The sequence below is a fragment of the Mustela nivalis genome, assembly GCF_964662115.1.
Source record: "Mustela nivalis genome assembly, chromosome: 8".
NCBI classification, from domain to species: domain Eukaryota; kingdom Metazoa; phylum Chordata; class Mammalia; order Carnivora; family Mustelidae; genus Mustela; species Mustela nivalis.
Genome location: NC_139027.1, coordinates 77074489 through 77095770, shown reverse-complemented (window position 1 = coordinate 77095770; position 21282 = coordinate 77074489).

Sequence of the window (21282 nt, the reverse complement as noted above, 5' to 3'; positions counted from 1 at the left end):
AGATTCTTACTTTCCTCCAAAGGCTTAGCAAAAATGGTGATAGCTGCTTCGGCAGGACTAGAAGTGACAAATCGGACCCTCTTCCGGGGATCTCTGTGTCTTACACGGGCTCAGCACTTATTGTTCTGGGAGTCACACTCCCTGCCTGTGTGACGGTGTGTGAACTAGTGCTCTCTGGAACTTTATGTTCATTTCCATAACACATTTCTCAGGTGCATATATGTTATGCATGAGTCTGTGTTGTTAATCATTTGAAATTTAATTGGAACATGACAGTTTTTCCTCCCTTTTCAGTTTTCCCTCTCTCTCCCACTTGAGCTCGTGCAACACTTCGGAAGAATCCCAGTCTCTTCCTGGCACTGCAGGCTTCCTGACTTCTCGCTTGATGGAGTGGGGAGACACGCAGAAGTCCAGGCGGAGTGGACCTCTCACTCAAGGTGATTCCATGGGCCAATGTGGGATCTGTGAGGGAGGCCCAGGCTTCCCTGCCCCACCAGCCCTTCCTCTCTCCTCCTTCTCCCTTCCCCTTGGAAGCCTGCCTCTGTGAGAAGGCTGAGGGACGAGGTGGCCAGGCCATCCCTAACTCACTCGGTGCTGAGGCTTCTGAGAGACTCCCAGAATTCCATCAGGCAAGGGCTCTGTATTGGTCACTGAGCCATGATGATTTCCCTTTGCCAGTTAGAATTCTTGACAGCAGGGAAGGATTCTTTCTGGCTCACAAGAAGGTGTGAGCTGAAGGACTGCGGAGGACAGAGCTCTCGTTCCCACCTTCCCACCGGGTCTCCCCCTGCGGGAATTCAGTTCTCTCCCCACCCGCTCCATCCTGCTCCCCACATGTCCTGACCCGAGCAGAAGGCAAGTTCAGTTCCCACAGGTGCACAGAACCCACTCTCTGAAATGAGGGAGAAGAGAAAAAGGATGAGAGCCGATATCCCTGCTCCCGAAAACAGGAAGCGGGCTGGGTAGATTGACTTGATAGGAAGCTATCAGACTGCCGCTCTCTCACACTGGGACCTTTATCACTGCCAGTCATCAGCACTCTGGCAAGCTCATGAATAATTCATTTCCCAGTGATTTCCTTCCTTATTTGCTAGCTCGAGGCAATATTGATTAAAAAAAAAAAGTCTACATAGCTGAGCTGTGTTGTGGTAACGTTTGTTTAAAATGATTGAGAGACAGAACACGCATGTGTTAATCTCTACATATGTGTGTTGGTGTCTGGTATCTGTGGATAATGACATTTGTTTAAGGGGCCATGGTGGTTATTAGCGGTGTTTCTCAAATCAAAGGTTGGTTCGCATTGGAGGCCCGAGTTAGGTTGAAACAGCTGTGTGGTGGTGAGGGACCAGGAAGACAGGAGGAGGGGGAGTGGGAGGAGGGGGAGTGGGTGGAGTGAGGACTGGGGGCAGGGGGAAGGGAGGGTGGGCTGGGGGGAAAGAAGGTGGACAGGGATGAGAGGTGTGGATGAGGAGGGGGTTAGGAGGGAAAGATGTGGGAGGGGGTGGGTAGGGAGGAGGGAGTGGGAGGTGCACAGGGAGGAGTTATAAGCAGGGAAACTAAGTCACCGAGTTAACAGTAAGGTCTCTTGTTAGTCAGATGAGGTCTCTCACCCTTGGTCTGGTCTCTATACCTCTCTCTCTGCCATGGATGCAAAGCCCCCTGGCTGCACCAGTCTCCATATCCACGGAGCAAATGCAATAGTGACACAGGCCAGGCAGGGCTGGGGCATCAGAAGTCCCCATGGGTGGCTCTGCCCTGTGCTGGATCCTGGCCATCCTTACCTGCTCCTGGCTCTGTTGACGCCATTTCCAGTTCTCAGGAGCTGACAGAAGTAGGCACATGCTTGGAATTACTGTGTCGATGGCAGCCTAATACCCCCAGCCCCGCTCAGCCACCCTCTGCCTCAAGAGGGACAGAGCTCACTCGCAATCTGACAGGCTGTTGAGACCTCCCACTCAATCTTACTGTCACAGGAGCTCTTGGGGGTTCCAAGAAGAGAGCCCCCTTCTGGGAAATCGGATTCTCCTCTCAGGTCAGTCACTGGGTCCACTTAGCCCTCCCCTCACCATGTTGGTCTTCACTCCAAAGCTCGAGAACAAGTCCAGCAAGAGCTGGGCAGCTACGTGGTATGGAAAGTGAGTCTCACAGGGGGTGGTGGCGGCCCCCTCAGTGGTCCTTCCTCACACCTTCTGTCCCAGGCTCTCAAGGTTCCAGTCCTCATCTCCTGGGACAGGTAGGGACAAGGTCGAGTAGCCAGTCACAGAAGTTCTGGAGAGCCCCCAAGCAATCATAGCAGTTCAGAGGGTGGAGGGCACTGGAGAGCTGACCAGTCAAGGTTCAGTTGGTACCAGCAACTGGCTCAACACTCCCACCAGCTAATAGCCAGGAGCCTGAATAAATAACCAACTAATAACCAGGCTCCCTACTACCTTGACAGTATATCATGTGAGCTGTCCCAGAAACCTAGAAGGTTCCCCCCAAAACCTTCATTCTATTGTTTTACTAGCCATAACTTGAGATTTTTCATCTTCCCTTCAACCCCAAACTTGCAAAACAAAGAAGGCTCTGTACACACTATTCCCATTTCTTGACTTAGAACCCTCCTCCCACATTGCCTGGAGCTGCCTTCTTTAAGATGACCCTTATTGTTCAGATCTAAACCCAGGGCCTTTTCTGAGTCCTTATTGACTCTGCTGCAGTTTTCCTGTTTCAGCTTTGAATTCCTCTCCACCTCCTCCGCACACCCTCACATGTCACAAACAGGTAAATGGTTGATCCAAAGGAAGGTGTCTGCAATGATGTCATTCCAGGTATCAGATGCAGACAATATATTGATTGGGTCAGACAACAATGCTAGTGTTTCTCTCAAATCTTTCCATTTGCACAACCAACTTGTCCCACAGAGGTGGCCCTAGGTCTCTTTGGCTAGGAACAGACCTTGGGAAGTCACCCAACAGTGAGTCTCAGCCACCTACATTTCTTTGACCCCCAGGAGTTCATGGAGGCCTCTGTGCTCTGTGTCTCGGACTTCCAGGTCCCCCATTTGCTAAGTAGCAAATGGAACTGAGAGTTGGCATACCCCCCCCCCCCCAACTACCACGTTGAATAGAAAACTTGAAGCTGGAACCCCTGTCGGACTTAGGTCTCTGCTGTTGGCTACCTAAAAAGAAAAGTCTAGAAAGAAAGGCCTGTTTCCTCTGCAGGGTGTGGAGAGCTATAGCATGTACCAGACGACACTCGTTTATTTGAAATTGTTCCATGGTGCAAAGCCCTCTAATCGATCACTCTTTTGCAAATGTCAATGGGAGAAATGGGAGTTCCGTATTTATAAAGCCAGAAAAATGGGGGCTTGTCCCCCACCTCCCAGGTGTATATTTATGCACTGATGAATGACCCTAACGTGGGTTTGTTATAGAAAAGCCCACGCCGAAGGCAGGAACCTTGCATCTGGAAACACAGTCTAACAATTAGGCCTCTGAGCCCGGAGGCCTGTACTGTGTGTTTCCTGAGTATGACTATCACATCCTCAAGGCTGGTTGTCTCCACGGTACTGTCCCCTGAGGATGCCTTTTGTTCTGTTTTGGGTTTTCTTTGTTTTTGGCTCTGAAGATGGAGCTTTAAAAATCTTGGAAGCCAATAAAGATCAGTGCAGGAGAACAAAACTCTTATTCCAGTCTTGTCCTGAGAGGAGAGTTATGAGGAATAAGGAGTTAATGTTCGAAAGACCCTTTGAAGCAGTTAGATGGGGAGTCCCTTGCAGACTTGGGGCGTCCTCATTGGGTGGGCATTTCCCAGGGGCCCCGGACTTCCCCAGCTCCCCCCACTCCAGGGGAAAGTGCATGCCTGTGCCAAAGAGTGACCCCTGACCCCAATTCCCGTGGCCTCCCTCTCTCCCCTCCAGACCAGCCTCTCTCCTTTCCTGCCCTCCAAACAATGGCACACTTTGTTCTTTAAAAAGGGCAGTGAAATAGGAATCACACTTTCAAAGTAACATTTTGAAAAAGGGATAGGAGTGAAAAATTGGGACTGGCCAAGCCAACGGCGTGTGCTGCTTTTGAAAGGTAAGGTCCCAGGTGAGGTCCAGGCTGAGTAATGTCTGACTGACCTGTGCCTCGTGTTTCATGCGCTGTGGAAAAAACCCAGCTGCTGTGAAAGGGTTAAAAATGAGCTCTCTTGGTCAAGAGCCCCAAGCAACAGGCACGTTCAGTTTCAGTCAGGAAGAAAGACAAGTGTTTGGTTAGTAATGGGATATGGCTAGAGCTGGGTTTTGGCCTGCAGTCCCCGGGCAGGTTCAAAGTTGGGGATGGCCCAGTTCTTGTGGTTGTTTGGAGGCGGGACAGAGGCCGGCAGTCCGGAAGGCAGTGCCTAGGAGATGCTACCCTCCCCTCCTCTACACAGAAGGGAACTAAGGCCCAGGGCAAGCTGGGGACGTGACCTGGGTCATCCTAGTGAGTGACACAGCAGAGATAAGCGAGGGTGAAAGGGCTGCCTTCCAGTTCCAGAGCCCTTTCTGGAAAGCACTGGCTGGCATAGAACGTGGATTCAGGCAGATGAGGATTTAGGGTTGGTTCAGCCTCTTCTTGGCTGGGTTCCCTCCTGTTCATCCAGATCCCACATCTGTGAATTGGGGTTCAAACATAGCTCTTCTCCTGGTTTTTTGGGTTTTTGTTTTTTTTTTTTGTTTTTTGTTTTTTGTTTTTTTTTTTTAATTAAACGAGATGGTACATATGAGACCAGAGATGAAGACGCTCAAAACGTTCTCTTTCTTGGACCGCCAGGACTCCTCCCGGGGCCATCCTGATCCTGCAGTGGGAACAGGCTCTCCTGAATAAGGACGGATGCAAATAAAGCCTCCAAGAACCAAACACCCCCTTGAAAGTCCTATATACTCCCTTAGGGGGGGAACGCCACATCAAAGGCAAAGGCAGATGGGATGGGGGAGAAGAAAAGAGCCCTTTCTGAGCAAAGGGGAACTCGCCCCAGAGTAGCGCTGAGTTAACGGAGCCCAAAGCCGGCCTGTGAAGTTAGAGAGGCCCGGAGATTAGAAGGCCAAGAGGAAATAATGCTTTTCTTGTCTTGGCTGCGGGGGCAGAAGGAGAACAGCAGCTGGCAGGCATATGCAGCCTGTTAGGGGCACACTCCCATCAGACAGAAGGAAATCCTGCCCGGGGCTGGCAGCGCCGGCGCGGCCACTGGGGAGCAGGCGGTCTGGGGGTCTCAGGGAATCTGAGCTGTTGCTGCCAAGGCTCCAGGACCCGCATCCCCCCTCCCCTCTCAATCACCCCCCTGCCCATGGCTGCCTGAGCGGGGGGCTCCCTCCCCAGTCACTGGTCCCTAAGGGCCTTCCCTTCCCAGGAGGTGTCAGACCCAGTGATGCTATCAACAGAAACTCCGGGGACGCCTGGGGTTTATTTTGTATCCACTTCAAAATCTGTATGAACCGCCTTCCTCCTCGCCTGTGCCCGGATGGGTGACTTTGGCCCACTCTGCAGCCTGGAATCCTTCTCCTCAGCCAGGCTAGACAGAGAGTGGCCTTCTTTTTTTTTTTTTTTTTTTTTTTCCGCCTCCAGCTTTTCCTTGGGTTCCTTTATGGGCCAAGGGATCAAACTCCTGTGAAAGGAACTAAGGCCGCCTGCCATTCCCTCTCAGACCCTCAGCCTCTGAGCCTTTGGACCATGTGACAAGGTGCCCAGCATTAGCGTCTGCTAATTAATCGGAAAAACTGGCTCCCTATTGGCCCATAGCTTTTTACAAACCTGAATTAAACGAAGTGTTTATGTGACAGATATGTGGGAGGGATTTCAGATATAATCACCATCAATCTGGCTGTAGCCAAAATAAATTCTGTGAAAAGTAAAACAAACTATTGCCCAGACAAAGTAGGCCTTAGGGGTCTCCAGCAATAATCTGTGTTTTCTTATTTAGCCTCATCTAATATTTCTGCTCTTTTCAGCATAGATAGGATCTCTGCACACAGGGCACTCTTGCTGCAGCTGACGGGGGCGGACACACGCTCCTGCCCCTTGAGTGGACGGAGAGGGGAAGGGATGTTGCATATTTACATTAAAATTCTTAGTTCAAATAAACTGGCTCTGGCTGGGCACACGGTGGGGTGGGCACTGGAGATGGAGGTGGGCGGGGGAGAGGCCTGGCTGTGAGGCAGGGGTGTGCTACAGTCTCCCTTCCTCCAACCTGCGAAGGTCAAGGCCGAGGTAGACAAGTCAGAGACTGCCGGTCCTTTCAGAGAGGGGCTGGGTTAGGCCTTCTCAGGGTGTGCGTGAGGTATGTGGGCTTTCTGAGCGCTCTCTCCTTCGGCTATTTTGGCACTCTTGTGAGGAAACGAAGGTTTAGATATAATAACTACTTGCCCGCTCTAAAGCCATGATATTGGGCTTTGACCCTGACTCTTGAACGCCTGTGCAGTCTCTCTCCTCGGTACTTTGCTAAATAAAGAGGAGCCAGACTTAGTCACTTCTCCCTGTGAATAGGCCTTCGGGCACTTCAGTCGGCCGAGCCCTGAATCCTTCTCTCTGTCTCTGTTTCTCTGTCTCTGTCTCTCTCTGTCTCTCTCTCTCTTGCAGCTGGGTCTGTTTGACACCACCTTTCTCTGGTTCTCCCTGCTTTGGCCCAGCTTGTCCCCAGTTCCCAAATCAGGTCTGGGGTAAGAAGAGGGAGATGTTGAGGGTCTCCAGACTACCAACCACCCATCCTGCCCATCTGGTAACTGAGCACAGCGCTAGCCTCCTGCCTGAACTCCGGCTCCTCTCCCTCAGGCTCTTGCCCTGGTGACCAGCCTAGGATCCCACAACGTTCCCCCTCCCCGCCCTCGGAGCAAAGACTCCCGCTTATTCCATACAAGCTTGTATATGGGCTTGATGCCAGCCTTATCACTGGCCTGTACCCAGGCTTGGCACACTTACTGAGATTCCACAACGTTGGGGAAATCCCCTCTTTCTTCAGCCACTGACCTACTGCTTAGCCCTCCCGGAGCCTGGCTCTAGCAGAAGTCCTGCCCATTGAACTCCGAGCCTGCCCACCTGCTTGGAATCCCTGTGCTGGCTCCTGCATTTGTTGCCACATCGGTGGGTCTGGGGCCACGTTCTGTCACTCCTCAATATCTACAATTGTGATAGGTAGCATTCTTGGTGCTATGCCTTCCTGCTTCTGAGAGTCAGAGCTCCTCTGAAAATCTACCATGAAGGATGTTTTTCTGGTTTTTTGTTTTGTTTTTCCATCTGCTCCTTTATTCCTCTTTGGAAGAACCCCATCTAGAGTCAAGAGGTCCACGCCCAGTGGAAAAGATCCTCCGTCAGTGATTCAGGTCACGGCGCTCCTTTCCCCCTCCATGAAAGTAATGGGACAGATTCCCTGCCAATCCTGTCACCAAAGGGAGTTGGTTCTATCACGCTTCATCTTGTAGACCCTTGAACAGAGGGTCTTACAGAAGGAAGACCTCTCTATGAAATAGAAGTGCATTTGTAACTCTGCAAACCCATTCGCTCATTCATTCAATAGTATCTATTGAGGATCTGCGATGTGCCAGAAGCTATTAGAGGCACTTGGGATACATCTGTGAGTTAAAAACATCTGCCTCCCCGGAGTCTGTATTCTATCAGCTGTAGGCAGATGATAAATAACGATCATAAACAATAAGAAATGTATACGTTGTGACAGAGGCAAATAAATGCTGATGAAAGAAAGAGCAAGGCAAGAGTGATTGAAAGTACTAGAGCAGGAGCTGAGTTACATGTTCACATAGGGTGTTTGGGGCAGGCCTCATAGAGAATGTAAGGTGTGAACATAGACCTGAGGGAAGTGAGGATATTAGCCATGAAGTTACCTCAGGAAGGGTGTTCAGGCAAGGGGAATGGCCAGTGCAAAGGCTCTGAGGCAGAGCTGTGTCTGCTCAGTTAAGGAACAGCAAGGAGACCAAAGTGACCAGAGCGAGGTGAGCACTAGGGGAAGCAGAAGAGGTGAAGTCAGAGTTGAGGTCAGAAAGACAATAGGAACCACATCATGGAGGGTCTTGCAGGCCCCATAAGGGCTTGGAGTCTTTTTGTCCCTACTCGAGTAAATTCAGTCTCTCTCATTAATCAAGCTAAAACTTGAGAAACTCAACAAATATTTCTTGATTTTGTATGTCAAATCCCGAGGCATACGTTGTTGAGTAAGGGTATCTGTGCCTTCAGGAAGTTCAAGTTCGGATCCCAGTGGTTGCAGCAGCAGGGTGCAGAGCAAAGCTCACTGCACTAGGAGGTGGGAGGCCTGGGTTCTAGACATGCCCTTCCATGTAACCTTGGCCATTCACCAAACCTCAGCTTCCTGTCACTGGAGAGGATTATCTATTTCCTGGTCACCTCCCTGGCACTATGGCGATCAAATGAATGTAGGATGCAAAGACTTATTGACAATTGAACAGCCCTGTATAAATAGAAGGTGGGATTAGGGGACCAATTAACACGGTCACTGCCCTATGTCCCTTTCCTTGGGGCAGTTGACTCAGTCCATGTGGTCATCTTTGCAATGCCTTCTTCTCTCTCCACAACCTCATTGGCACTCACACTCCACCCGGTGAGAGCCACCATGGCCATCCATTCGAGTGGGTACAGATATCCAGCATGAAAAACACATCCAGGGGTGTCTGCTTTGCAAAGGAAATGTGCCCATGCCTTCTCTAAGTCATGCTTCCCTGATCAGATAAAGCTGCACTGGGGGTGAACTTGTGGGTCAGGTATGCACGACTCCAACCAACAATAACAAAAACAGGCCCACAGGTTGCTGGACACAGTGAGCCTTTAAAATGCATTCAGACGGTGTGAGGATATTAATAGGGAGACACGTATCTCATTTCAGGCTACAAAGCAGATCCCACAGTGGGACATGGAAATGCTGGCTGCTTCCAGGTTAGCTTAAACTGAAGTGAGAGACTCGGCCGGAATACAGACATGCCTCAGGCTGTGTCCCAGGCGCCGGGCTTCCAGCTCTGACAACACAGCCCGTCAACTCAGCTCTGTTGTGAGTGGAACTGGACACTCGGCGATGGCCAAAAACAACAGTTGACTAAAGTAATGAGGCTACATTTGGACAGTGATGGAGGTGGAGAAGAATAGAGCTGGATGGGCCCTGTGGACATCGTCTTGAACACTTCCTTTATCTTACAGGTAATGACACCAAGACCTGCGGGTCATGTTATGACTACAGTAACGATGAGACTCTAATGTCATTTTCACAGTGAGTGAATTTGCCTCCAATGGGGTCACAGCATCCTAAATGTCCTGTTATCGTTTCTGTGTCACTGAGACCCTCTGGACAGAGGACTAGCTAAATGGATACTTGCGGCCTGGCACAGGCCTGGCTCTGGACTTATTTACTGGGTGACATTTATCTCCTCGTTTGTTTTCTTCACAGCCAAACATGAGATATACATAGTTAAGACAATGTGTGTTAAAAGACTCTGAAAACCAAAATTGTTTTCTAACTTTGTTTTCCAAATTTCCAGCCTGTCATTTGTGAGGACATGGTTTCAAATTAGGGGAGAGTCTCTGAGCAGACCGGGGGCGAAGATAGCTGGCCCCACGTGGACCTCCCTGGTCACAGTATGCATTGCTCTTCACCATCGATGCCTACCTTCCCCACCCCACTCGGGGCCCCCCTTCACACCCTCCGCAGCCCCACCAGCATTCTCAGCAGCCCTAAGGTTGTCCTCAGGTTTGCAAATATCCCTTCTTCACCTGAGCAACTCCTCCTGTCCTTTACAATGGTAGCATTGCTACATCGATAGGACCATTGCATCTCAGTTTCCTGATCTATAAAATGGGGATAATAAGAGAATCTAGATCATAGAGCTATTCTGAGGAGTAAGTGAATTAGTATACATTGAAGCACACAGAACCATGCCTGGTTCATGGTAAGTGCTATAAAAATATTTTTAGTATTCTTATTATTAGACTACAAAAGATATCATTCAATATAATGGATTATATATCTGGTCTGCCTTCCCTACTCAGAATATCACAGCCAGAACAGAGTCCTATTTTTCTATTTGCTCAGTGCTTAACACCATATCAGGAACATATTAAGTGCTCAATAAGCACTTGTGGGATAAGTGATTGGGTGTGGTCTATGTAATCATGTCTATGACATCATTCATGTCACTTTTCTCCAGTAAACTTCAAAGGACAGGCAGTATGTCAACTCTACCCCTGTGGTCCTCATTTGAATTGTCTTATTGTTTTAAAATTTTCCCAAGTCTCATTTTTGTTTAAATAACAAAGAAAGTCGTTTTGAAATTTTAATCAGTAGAACTACCACGTGGAAACAAGTGAAGCTCAATTGGTAATAAGTTTTTCCACTTGGAGTTGTGGGCCAAGCCACACTCTCTTTGACATGGTTTCAAGAAGAGAACCCAGGGCTGGATTCTATTTGAAGAGTAATTAAGATAAAAGAAGACCCCGGGGCGCCTGGGTGGCTCAGTGGGGTAAGCTTCTGCCTTTGGCTTGGGTCATGATCTCAGGGTCCTGGGATCAACTCCTGTATCAGGCTCTCTGCTCAGTGGGGAGCCTGCTTCTCCCTCTCTCTCTGCCTGCCTCTCTGCTTACTTGTGATCTCGATCTCTCTCTCTCTCTCTCTATGTCAAATAAATTAAAAAAAAAAAAAAGAAAAGAAAAAAGAAGACCCCACTCCCCCAATCCTGCCAAGTCTTTGGGATCGTATGGTGTGAAGGGGACAAAAGACTTAGAAGACAGAACACTACCTCTAGGAGGAAACAGATGCTCTAAGGGTATGCAGCATGATCGGGGGAGGTTAGAGTGGAGTGGGGGGTGTAATTTCCTAGAAGTGGATTTTAAGCCACTGGTTCCACTTCCTGCTCTTAATCTCATGGCTGTGCACAATATCCTGAAACTGACACCCAAGAGACTCTACCAGTTTGGGTTACAGGTACGAGTGCTGCTGGGGAAACAGCTCCCTTCCTATTGTGTTCTTAATTTCCTATGTGCAATAGAATTTTTTTTTAAGTTTTTATTTTATTTCCACAGTGTAATATTAGTTTTGTTTGTATGATATAGTAATTCAATACTTGCATACATCACCTAGTGCTCATCACAAGTGTCCTCCTTCACCCCCATCACCTATTTCCCTCATCCCTCCCACCTGCCTCCCCTCTGGGAGCCATCGGTTTGGTCTCCGTAGTTAAGAGTCTGTTCCTTGGTTTGCCTCCCTCTCCCTCTCTTTTTCCCCCTAATAGTATTCTTAAATACAACAAAATACAGTCCCTTCAAGAGTTTATACGGCTAAAATGCAACCATGTTATCTTTTTCTGATAGTCACTGGTGAAGCTGATAATTTAGTAAATGATGCTATCTGATAACATTTAGATATTAGCTAAGGCAGTGATGTAAATGTATGTACTAAAGAATAGAATATGCAGAATATGCACGTGGTATTATTTATACTATTTAAACAATGTAAGTTAGGATTGGATAATCAGGAATATTGACCTGCTTTCTTCACCTGTTTTATGATACGATTTCTAGGCCAGTAGCCACACAAGTGGATCCATCATATGAGCCGAGAAAGGGGTATGGTAAATTATCTGCTAAGATGGCTGCCAACAATTCCTTTCCTCCTTGTACGTTTGTGTTGTGTTTCCCATCAAGAGGTGGAGTTTATTTCCTTTTATGACTTACTGTGACCAAGGGAATTCTGCAGAGACAATGCTGTGCTTGTCTGAGCCTTGTAAAAGGCCTTTCAGGGGCCTGAGAGTTTTTACTTTCACTGTCCTAGAGTTCTGAAACACCATGTAAGGACCCTGCTGGAGAAGGGAGACCAGCCAACCCCCACAGACCTTTCCAGCCTCTCCAACCAAGGAGAGGCATGGGAGTGTGACGCCATCTTGACCCTCCAGCCCCAGGCAACCTCCTTTCTCTTGACACTGCTTGGAAATGAGATAAGCTATCTCCCCCATACCCTGTCCAATTCATACCAACAGGAGCCCACAGTTGTTGTTTTAGATCACTTTGATTTGGAAAGTTTTGTTACACAGCAATATATCCCTAAAACTATGGATAGCCCTGATCTACATTCTTGTCTAAGATCTCTTCCTATATGGTTTCTTCTTTGGATTGGGACAGGCCAGGAGAAATCTTGAGTGCCTCTCTCTCCCTATGACTCATGCTAGACACTGCTGGTTGATACATTTTTTCCCGTTTAGTCCAGATAATGCCTTCAACCTCACCACAGAGCTCTAGACAGCAATAACTAAATCAGGAATGTAGGTCTTTGAATTGAAACTATTAGCGGTTCTAGCATTAGTCATCATGTTTTGAAAGGAAAGGGGACTGGTGTATCCTAGTAATCCACTGTACCTTCTAGAGCCGTGGAATGCTAAAGATGACAGAACTTTAGAGATCCTCTAATCTACGGGTTCTGAACCCTGGCTGCAGTTTAAAATTACCAGGGTTGCTTTATTGTTTGTTTTGTTTTGTACTTTCAAGACAGACTTGAAAAAAAAAAAGAATTTAAATACTTTAATGTGATTAGAGGTTAATGTAATATGATGGACAACTTAAAGCTCAAAGCTACAAACATAAATCAGATTACAAAAGTGATTTGAACTGCTTACAAACCTAAAACATGACCTTTTTTATATTATCCAAGTAACTGCAAAGAAGTGTCTCTTTAAGGGCATCAGCGCAGTCTTTTTTATTTTTATTTTTTTTAAGATTTTACTCATTTATTTGACAGAGAGAGAAATCAAAAGTAGGCAGAGAACAGGCAGAGAAAGAGGGGGAAGCAGGCTCCCCACTGAGCAGGAGCCTGATGGGGGGCTCGAGCCCAGAACCCTCAGATTGTGACCTAAGCTAAAGGCAGAGGCTTAACCCACTGAGCCACCCAGGCGCTCCTAGTACAGTTTTTTAAAAACTATTTTAGCTGGAATTACTTGAATTTTTAGCCATTTCATACTTTCATCTTAAAGTATGAAAATACAAACATTTTGGTACAATTTTCCATATATTTTGAGTAGAGAATACAGTTCCAAGTTGGTATTACTATTCACGATTAAGAGGAAAATATGTTTCAAATACAAATTCACCAACTTATTGGAAGAATCAAAAGTAAAAAGATTTATCCAAATTCTTCTAAACTCCTCCTCTTTATTGTCCCATGCCTTCTCTCCTGTACTTTCAGTGTAAATATTTTATAAACAAATGTGACTATGTGTTAATGCTACATTTCGTAGGATTAATGAAGGAAAATGAAGTGGAAGAGATTTCAGGTAAGATCTCAGAAAGGAAATCTCCTAGCCTAAGTTCTGTATTTAAGTGTGCACTAACCTTTATGATAAAAGGGGGTTTCAATCGTACTTGGTTTTCCAGTAATACTGGATCAGCCTAGCTGAGGACCCATTTCTTTTTCTTCTTTTCTTTTCTTTTCTTTTCTTTTCTTTTCTTTTCTTTTCTTTTCTTTTCTTTTCTTTTCTTTTCTTTATTTGACAGAGAGAGATCACAAGCAGGCAGAGAGGCAGGCAGAGAGAGAGGAGGAAGCAGGCTCCCCGCTGAGCAGAGAGCCCGATGTGGGACTTGATCCCAGGACCCTGAGATCATGACCTGAGCGGAAGTCAGCAGCCCAACCTACTGAGCCACCCAGGCGCCCCTGAGGACCCATTTCTTAACGCAGAAACAAACCATGATATTTCTAGAATTGCTTTTCAAAATTATTCAAACTTAGGAACATCCAGATGCTAAACAGACTCAAAAATGAAAACCAATTTGTAAAACTGGACTATTTTCATGGATTTGGGGTTTCTTTGGTTTTTTGGTGTGTCTTTTTTTTTTTTTTTTAAACAATAGAATAAATAGTTCTGTTGGTGACTGTAGACACGTCGGGCTGTTTGGTGGTATACAGAACCAACAGAGAAATGGTGGTTTTCCTGATTGGTCTGTGGTCGTCGGTAATTCTAAGGAATTACTTACTGGAAACTGCTGGCCAACCAGCAGGGCTGCCTTTGTGCCTCTATTGCTTTCAGGATCATTGGTACCCGGGCATGTTTTCCTCAGATCCTCTCGCCTCCTTGTGTTACATGGCCCAACTCCCTCAAATTCATCTTGGTGACCGTACCTTTTGGTAATAACACCCAAAGTAGTACGTAGCAGGGATGAGGGATTCATTTTTACGCCAACTATTGGCAAGTGAAACACTATGCGTGTTTCTTAGTAATAAAGGAACTTGACTTCACAAACTGGGGCCCCAAGGAGCAGATCACAGCTGGCTGAATCCTACGGAGGAACTATTTGGAGGGTTCGTGGGCTCTCAGAGACCATCTGTCCAAGGACTCAGAACACTGGAAATGGGGTAGGTTTCCTAATAGGGAAGTGAGGTTTCACCTGAGGGAAAAAGAAGGGAAGGGCAGGCACTCAGGAGAGCCATCTCCTAGGCCTGAGGGTAGACATCCCTTCCCTTCCGTCAGAACAAGCCAGGAGCTGATCTGTGAGGGCAATTTTGATATATGACCCCAGATGTGAGTGGAAGATACAGTGTGTGTTTTGAGGTTTTTCCTGTGAAGAATTTCTTAAACCTCAGACCGGATTGTCAGTGAATTGAGGTGAAGTATGAAGCACATGAGAGATGTGTTTGACACAATAGGGTCAGAAAAGTTCAAGGCGCTCTCTCTCCTGGCATGTTTGGCAGGAACACTAAAACACAAGGAGGGGACTAGAAACCTTATGACAGTAAAATTTTAAGGCTTCATTTTTTTTTTGGTAAAATATGACTTTCTGTCAGGTGTGTGATTCAGTAGCTTTGATGCAAGTATATAAATCTCGCCTCTGCTGAAATCGGAAGAGTTTTCTGCATATAACTAAAAATGATGAGTGTAATAAAATTGCTTTTGATCACCTCACATGAAAGGTGTTAGGGATTTTCAGACTGTTATCATAATTAAAGTGCAAGTGCTTGGGATGAAAAACTCTTACTTGAGTATCTCTCCTCCTGTCCTATCTTAAAAGGCATTTCTGGAGAAAATCACCCTCACCCACTTTAGTATTGTTGTGACCCTACTTTGTAGTCTGAAGAAATGTTATAGTTTTCAGTGACAGCAGGAAAATGGTCTTGTAGTCGAAAACACTACAAACCACAAAGGGCACTGGCATTTGCAAAAATGAACAAAATTCTCTTTACAGCCTCAGTCGAAAGGGATGACTTCAAAAGAACTCATTTTTGTCAGTAAAGGTATTGCCTGGAGACCTTCTTTCTTTCTTTCCCTGGGTCTGCTTCTTGATCTCCCGTCTATAGGGTCACCGTGCCTGACTTGGTCTTTCTACAGGTCTTTTTAAGTTGCTTTTTGTATTTGCTTTATATATGAATCTCTGTTTTGAGTCCAAACGCATAGACTAACGATGGGAGAGGGATCATTCCTCAAGCAAATACCCCCATCCACTTACACTTCTGAGTATCACAACGGCTACCTCAAGGGTGATCCCAGCTCCAACCCACCTGCTTCAACCACCCCATACTCTCTCAAGATTCCTAGTCAGAACTTTGACTCTGTGTGTGCCACAACTCCACTCAAAATATTTAAGGGATTCCCTTTTGCTCACAGAATAAAGCTCAAACCCCTTAGCCTGGCCTTCAAGACCCTCTATAATCTAGTCTGTTATATCTGGCACTCACCTCACTTGAAAACTTGGATCCACCTTGGCTGCTTTGCTTACTTCTATACACATTTCTGGCACCTTGGCTTTCATCCTGCCAGAAATGTCTTCCTCCCCTCGGTATGATTCTTGCAAAGTCCAGCTCACTTCCACCTCTGCTGGGAAGCTTCCCCCAGTTAGCCTGTTCAGATCCCTTGAACTTTAGTGGGAATTTTTTGAAATTTAGCAAACCTAACTTTTATTTTTATTTCTTTTTAAATTTAAATTCAATTAGCCAACATATAGTACATCATTAGCTATAGATGTTGGGTTCAGTGATTCATCAGTTGCAAATAACACCAGGTGCTCAGCACACCACATGCCCTCCTTAATGCCCATCACCCAGTTACCCTAGCATCCCACCCACCTCCCTTCCTGAGCAACCCACCTGAGCCACCCTCAGTTTGTTTCCTAGAGTTAAAATTCTCTCATGGTTTGTCTCCCTCTCTGATTTTTTCCCACTCATTTTTCTCTCCCTTCCCCTATGATTCTCTTTGCTATTTCTTATATTCCACATATGAGTGAAACCATATGATAATTGTCTTTGTCTGACTGACTTATTCACTCAGGATGATACCCAACAATTCCATCCACATCAATATAAATGGTAAGATTTCATCCTTTTTGATGGCTGAGTAATGTTCCAGTGTGTGTGTGTGTGTGTGTGTGTGTGTGTGTGTGTGTGTGTGTGTAGTCATAGATAGATAGATCATATCTTCTTTATCCATTTATCTTCCAGTGGACATCTGAGCCATTTCCATAGTTTGGCTATTGTGGACATTGCTGCTATAAACATTGGGATGCAGGTGTCCCTTCAGATCACTACATTTGTATCTTTGGAGCAAAGACCTAATAGTACAATTGCTGGGTTGTAGGGTAGCTCTATTTTTAACTTCTCGAGGAACCTCCATACTGGTTTCCAGAGTGGCTGTGTCAGCTTGCTTTCCCACCAATAGTGTAGGAGTGTTCACCTTTCTCCACATCCTTGCCAACATTTATTGTTTCCTGTCTTAATTCTGACTGGTGTGAAATGATATCTCATTGTGGTTTTGATTTGTATTTCCCTGATGCCAAGCGATGTTGAGCATTTTTTCATGGGCCTATTGGCCATTTCTATGTCTTCTTTGGAGAAGTGTCTGTTTATGTCTTTTGCCCATTTCTTGATTGAATTGTTTTGGAGGTGTTGAGTTGGTTAATTTCTTTATAGATCTTAGATACTATCCCTTTATCTGACATGTCATTTGTAAATATCTTCTCCCATTTCATAGGTTGCCTTTTAGTTTTTTTACTGTTTCCTTTGCTGTGCAAAACCTTTTTATCTTGATGAAGTCCCAATAGTTCATTTTTTACTTTGTTTTCCTTGCCTTTGGACACATGTCTAGTAAGAAGTTGCTGAGGTCGAGTTTGAAAGGTTGCTGCCTGGGTTCTCCTCTAGGATTTTGATGGACTCCTGTCTCACATTTAGGTCTTTCATCCATTTTTAGTTTATCTTTGTGTATGGTGTGAGAAAATGGTCCATTTTCATTCTTCTGCCCATGGATGTCCAATTCTCCCAACACTGTTTGTTGAAGAGACTGTCTTTTTTCCATTGGATATTCTTTCCTGCTTTGTCAAAGATTAGTTGACCACAAACTTGAGATCAGTTTCTGGGCTTTATTCTGTCCTATTGATCTATGTGTCTCTTTCTGTGCCAGTACCATACTGTCTTGATGATCAAGACAGCTTTGTAATGATCATGTAATGATCATGATCATGACAGCTTTGTAATGGAGCTTGAAGTCCAGAATTGTGATGCCACCAGCTTTGGTTTTCTTTTTCACCATTCCTCTGGCTTTTTGGGGTCTTTTCTGAAATCAATTGCATTTCTATATACTAACAATTAGACAGAAGAAAGAGAAATTAAGGAATTGATCCCACTTACAATTGCACCAAAAACCATAAGATACCTAGGAATAATCCTAACCAAGGAGGCAAAGGATCTGTAGTCTAAAAACTATGGAACACTTGTGAAAGAAATTGAGGAAGACAAAAGAAATGGAAAGACATCCCATGTTTATGAATTGGAAGAACAAATATTGTTAAAATGTCTATGCTACCCAGAGCAATCTACACATTCAATGTAATCCATATCAAAATACCATCGACATTTTTCATAGAACTGGAATAAATAATCCTAAAATTTGTATGGAACCAGTAAAGACCCCAGATAGCCAGAGGAATATTGAAAAAGAAGAAAACCAAAGCTGGTGGCATCATGATTCTGGACTTATATTTTTGTTTCTTTTTTATGTGTGTGCCTTATTTTCCTTTCTAGAGGTTAAATTTCATTCATTTGTTTAGCACATATTTACTGTGGCCCAACCATGTGTGAGGATCCGAGTCCCATGTGGGAGTGCTGCAGTGATTAAGACACACATGGTCCCTGCCCTTAGGAGCTTACATTCTAGTGAGGAATCATAACCATTCAGTGTGCCAAGTGCTATTTAGGGGACAGCATTGGGTGCCGTGGGAGAATGCAAGGGGCCCAGTTAAACATACTCAGGAAGGTTTTGAAAGGCTTCCTAGAAAAGGCAATGCCCTAAGCAAGACTTAAAGGATAAGCAGGAATTAGCTAAGCAAGGATGTAGAGGAAGACTGTTTCAGCAGAGAGAACTGCATACATAAGTTATGGAACTGGAAGAAATCAAAGATCAGGGTGGGCATAGAGGAGGTGGGAGAATTGGTGAAGACAGTTTTCCGGGTAAGCAGAGGCAAGGTCTGAGCCTTCTGTTCAATCTGTCAATGGATGATTTTTTAGAAGATTTTTTTAATTTATTCATTTGAGAGAGAGAGAGTGCCTGTGAGAGCAGAGCAGGGGGGAAGGTCAGAGGCAAGAAGGAAAAGCAGAGCCTGATGTGATGCAGGGCTTGATTCCAGGACCCCAAGATCATGACCTGAGCTAAAGACAGAACTTAACTGACTGAGCCACCCAGGGACCCCTTGATATTCAAATTTTTTAGCAAGGAAAAAAGAAGAGATTACCTTTGGAAAGGCAACCAACAGTGTCTGCCACATAGCATCTCCTGAATATATTGACTCAAACCCCTATACTAAATCCCTAGCAGAGGGAAAAGCATGCTCATTTCCAGGTCTAAAACTATTTGCATCAATTTTCACTGTCACATACAAGATGACTGGATTTCAACAAAAATTTATGAAACATACAAAAAAGGAGGGGAAAATACACTATCAAAAAACAAAGCAATCAATAGGTTCAGACTCAGGAAAAAGACATTCTATTCATAGTACAAAGATTTAAAAATTACTGCAGACTTCATATCAGAAACTGTGTAAGCCAGAGGATGATGGAATCAATCTTTAAAGTGCTGGAGGGGGCAAGGAGTAGAATCTCTGTGAAGAAGAATTTCATCCCCAGTGAAAATATCTTTCAAAAATTAAGGGAATATATACTTTATCAGACAAATCAAAGTATTGTTGATTCAAAGTAAAAAGTGGAAGTGGTTTCCCATTATTGTTTAATTCTATACTGGTGAGCAGCGAAGCTGATTTCTTTGTGTTTAGTATTGACTTGTAGTTTGTCTTTTATGAATTGCCAGTTCCTATCTTTCACCCATTTTTCTGTTGGTCTGTTTGTCTTTTTCTTTTTTAAGTTTTCATTTACTTATGAGAGAGAGAAAGAGAGAGAGAGAGAAAGTGCAAGGAGGGGGAGCAGCAGAGGGAGAGGAGAAGCAGGCTCCCTGGCAGGGAGCCCAATGACATGGGGCTCAATCCCAGGACCCTGGGATCATGCCCTAAGCCCAAGGCAGACATTTAACCAACTGAGCCAATAGGCACCCCTATTTGTCATTTTCTTATAGGAATTCCTTATATATTTTGAATACCAATCCTTTGTTACATACATAGCAAATTCTTTTCATGATCTGTCACTTTTCTTTTAGTATGTTTATGGTGACTTTTGTTGACAGAATTTTACAGTTTGTCAAATTAAATCTAATCACTTTTCCTCTATACTTTAAGATTTTCTTCTAAGGTTTTATAGTTTTGTATGTTGTTTGCTCTTTAATCCTTCTGGAACTTATATTTTTTGAGTAGTAAAAAGTAGCATTGTAAATTAATTTCTCCCAAATGGTTAGTAAATTGCTCCAATATAATTTTTTAAATAGTCAATATGTTCTTTCCATATTGATTTTAAATGCCACATTTACCATAAAATACCTTCCCATATATTCATGGCTCAGTTTCTGTATTCCCTTTTATGTCCCACAGAGCTATTTTGTATTAGCGTTACAATGTTCTATTTCCCGCAGCTTTATGTTTTGGTATTGTGCTAGCCAATGGCCAGGCTTGTCCTGCTCAGCTCCTCCCAGTAAATAGATAACACACCTGCCTGAAATTTTGCAGAAGGAGTCCTGAAAGAGAGCACCTGCTCTTTTACATTTCGGAAGTAGCCCAGCAAACAGTGGGCTGTAGGATGAGTAGTGATAATGACCACATGACCATCACACCTGGCCTGTCATATTGTTTTAAGGCAACCAGGTATGTTTGGTGCCTGGTTATTATTTCATCTGTGTACAGTGCAGCAATATGGCATGATAGCAATATAGCAAGAAACTGAAACTGATAATAGGTCTGGCTAATGTGGTTTACCAAAAGTGGTTTTGCAAAACCATCCTGGAGTTTTGAGGCATTTTGACTGGGGGCATATAGGCCCCAGAAAACACTGTTCAGGACTTCCCATCACCTGGCAATTTATTTCTGGCTGGTTGACCAGACCAGCCCTCAGACTGTCTCTCATAGTGTGATTAAGGTAAACCAAAGAGCTGTGCTCTCCAAGCTCTCCTACCTGATGCAGGCTCTCATTTTTTCAGGTCATTGCAATGACATACAATTTGGGTACTCTGTGAGTACCTGAGTGTTCCTTCTTACTCATCTTCAAGCCTACCCTCAATTGGAAGACTTAAGAAATTCACAACAGCATGCTCTCTCTTCTAGAACCTCTCTTTCAGAATTACCTTGGGTATTCTTTCACATTTTCTCTTATAGAAGAATTTTAGAGTCAGTTTATAAGTTCTTTGAAATATCCCACTGGCAGTTTCATGGTGATTTCACTGAATGTATAGATTAAATTGGGGGGAACAATCATCTTTAGATGCCAAGGCTTTCCAACCAGATACAGGAACATTTTCTTTATATATGTTTGGGTTTTCTTTAATGTTTTTCAGTAAAATTTTATCATGTTTTTATTTGGATCTGAAACTTTTTTTGTTTATTCTTGGGTATTTTGTAGCTTCATGACTTTGGTGTATAAGATCTTTTCATGAATTTTGTAATAGTTATTGTAGGATATAGTCAAGCTGTTGTTTTCGTAAGTTGATATTGTGCTTGTCCTCCTAACTGAACTCTGAATTGTGATCATTTACCTCAGATTCTCTTAAATTTTTTGTTTTTTACTTTTTTATTTTTATTTTTTTCTCTTAGATTTTTTAGATACACAATTATGTTGTTTGCAAATACTGACAGTTTAGTTTCCTCCTTTCAGATCCTTATGTCTTATTTTTTTCCTAGTCATTTATGGCCAAGACCTCTAGTTCAA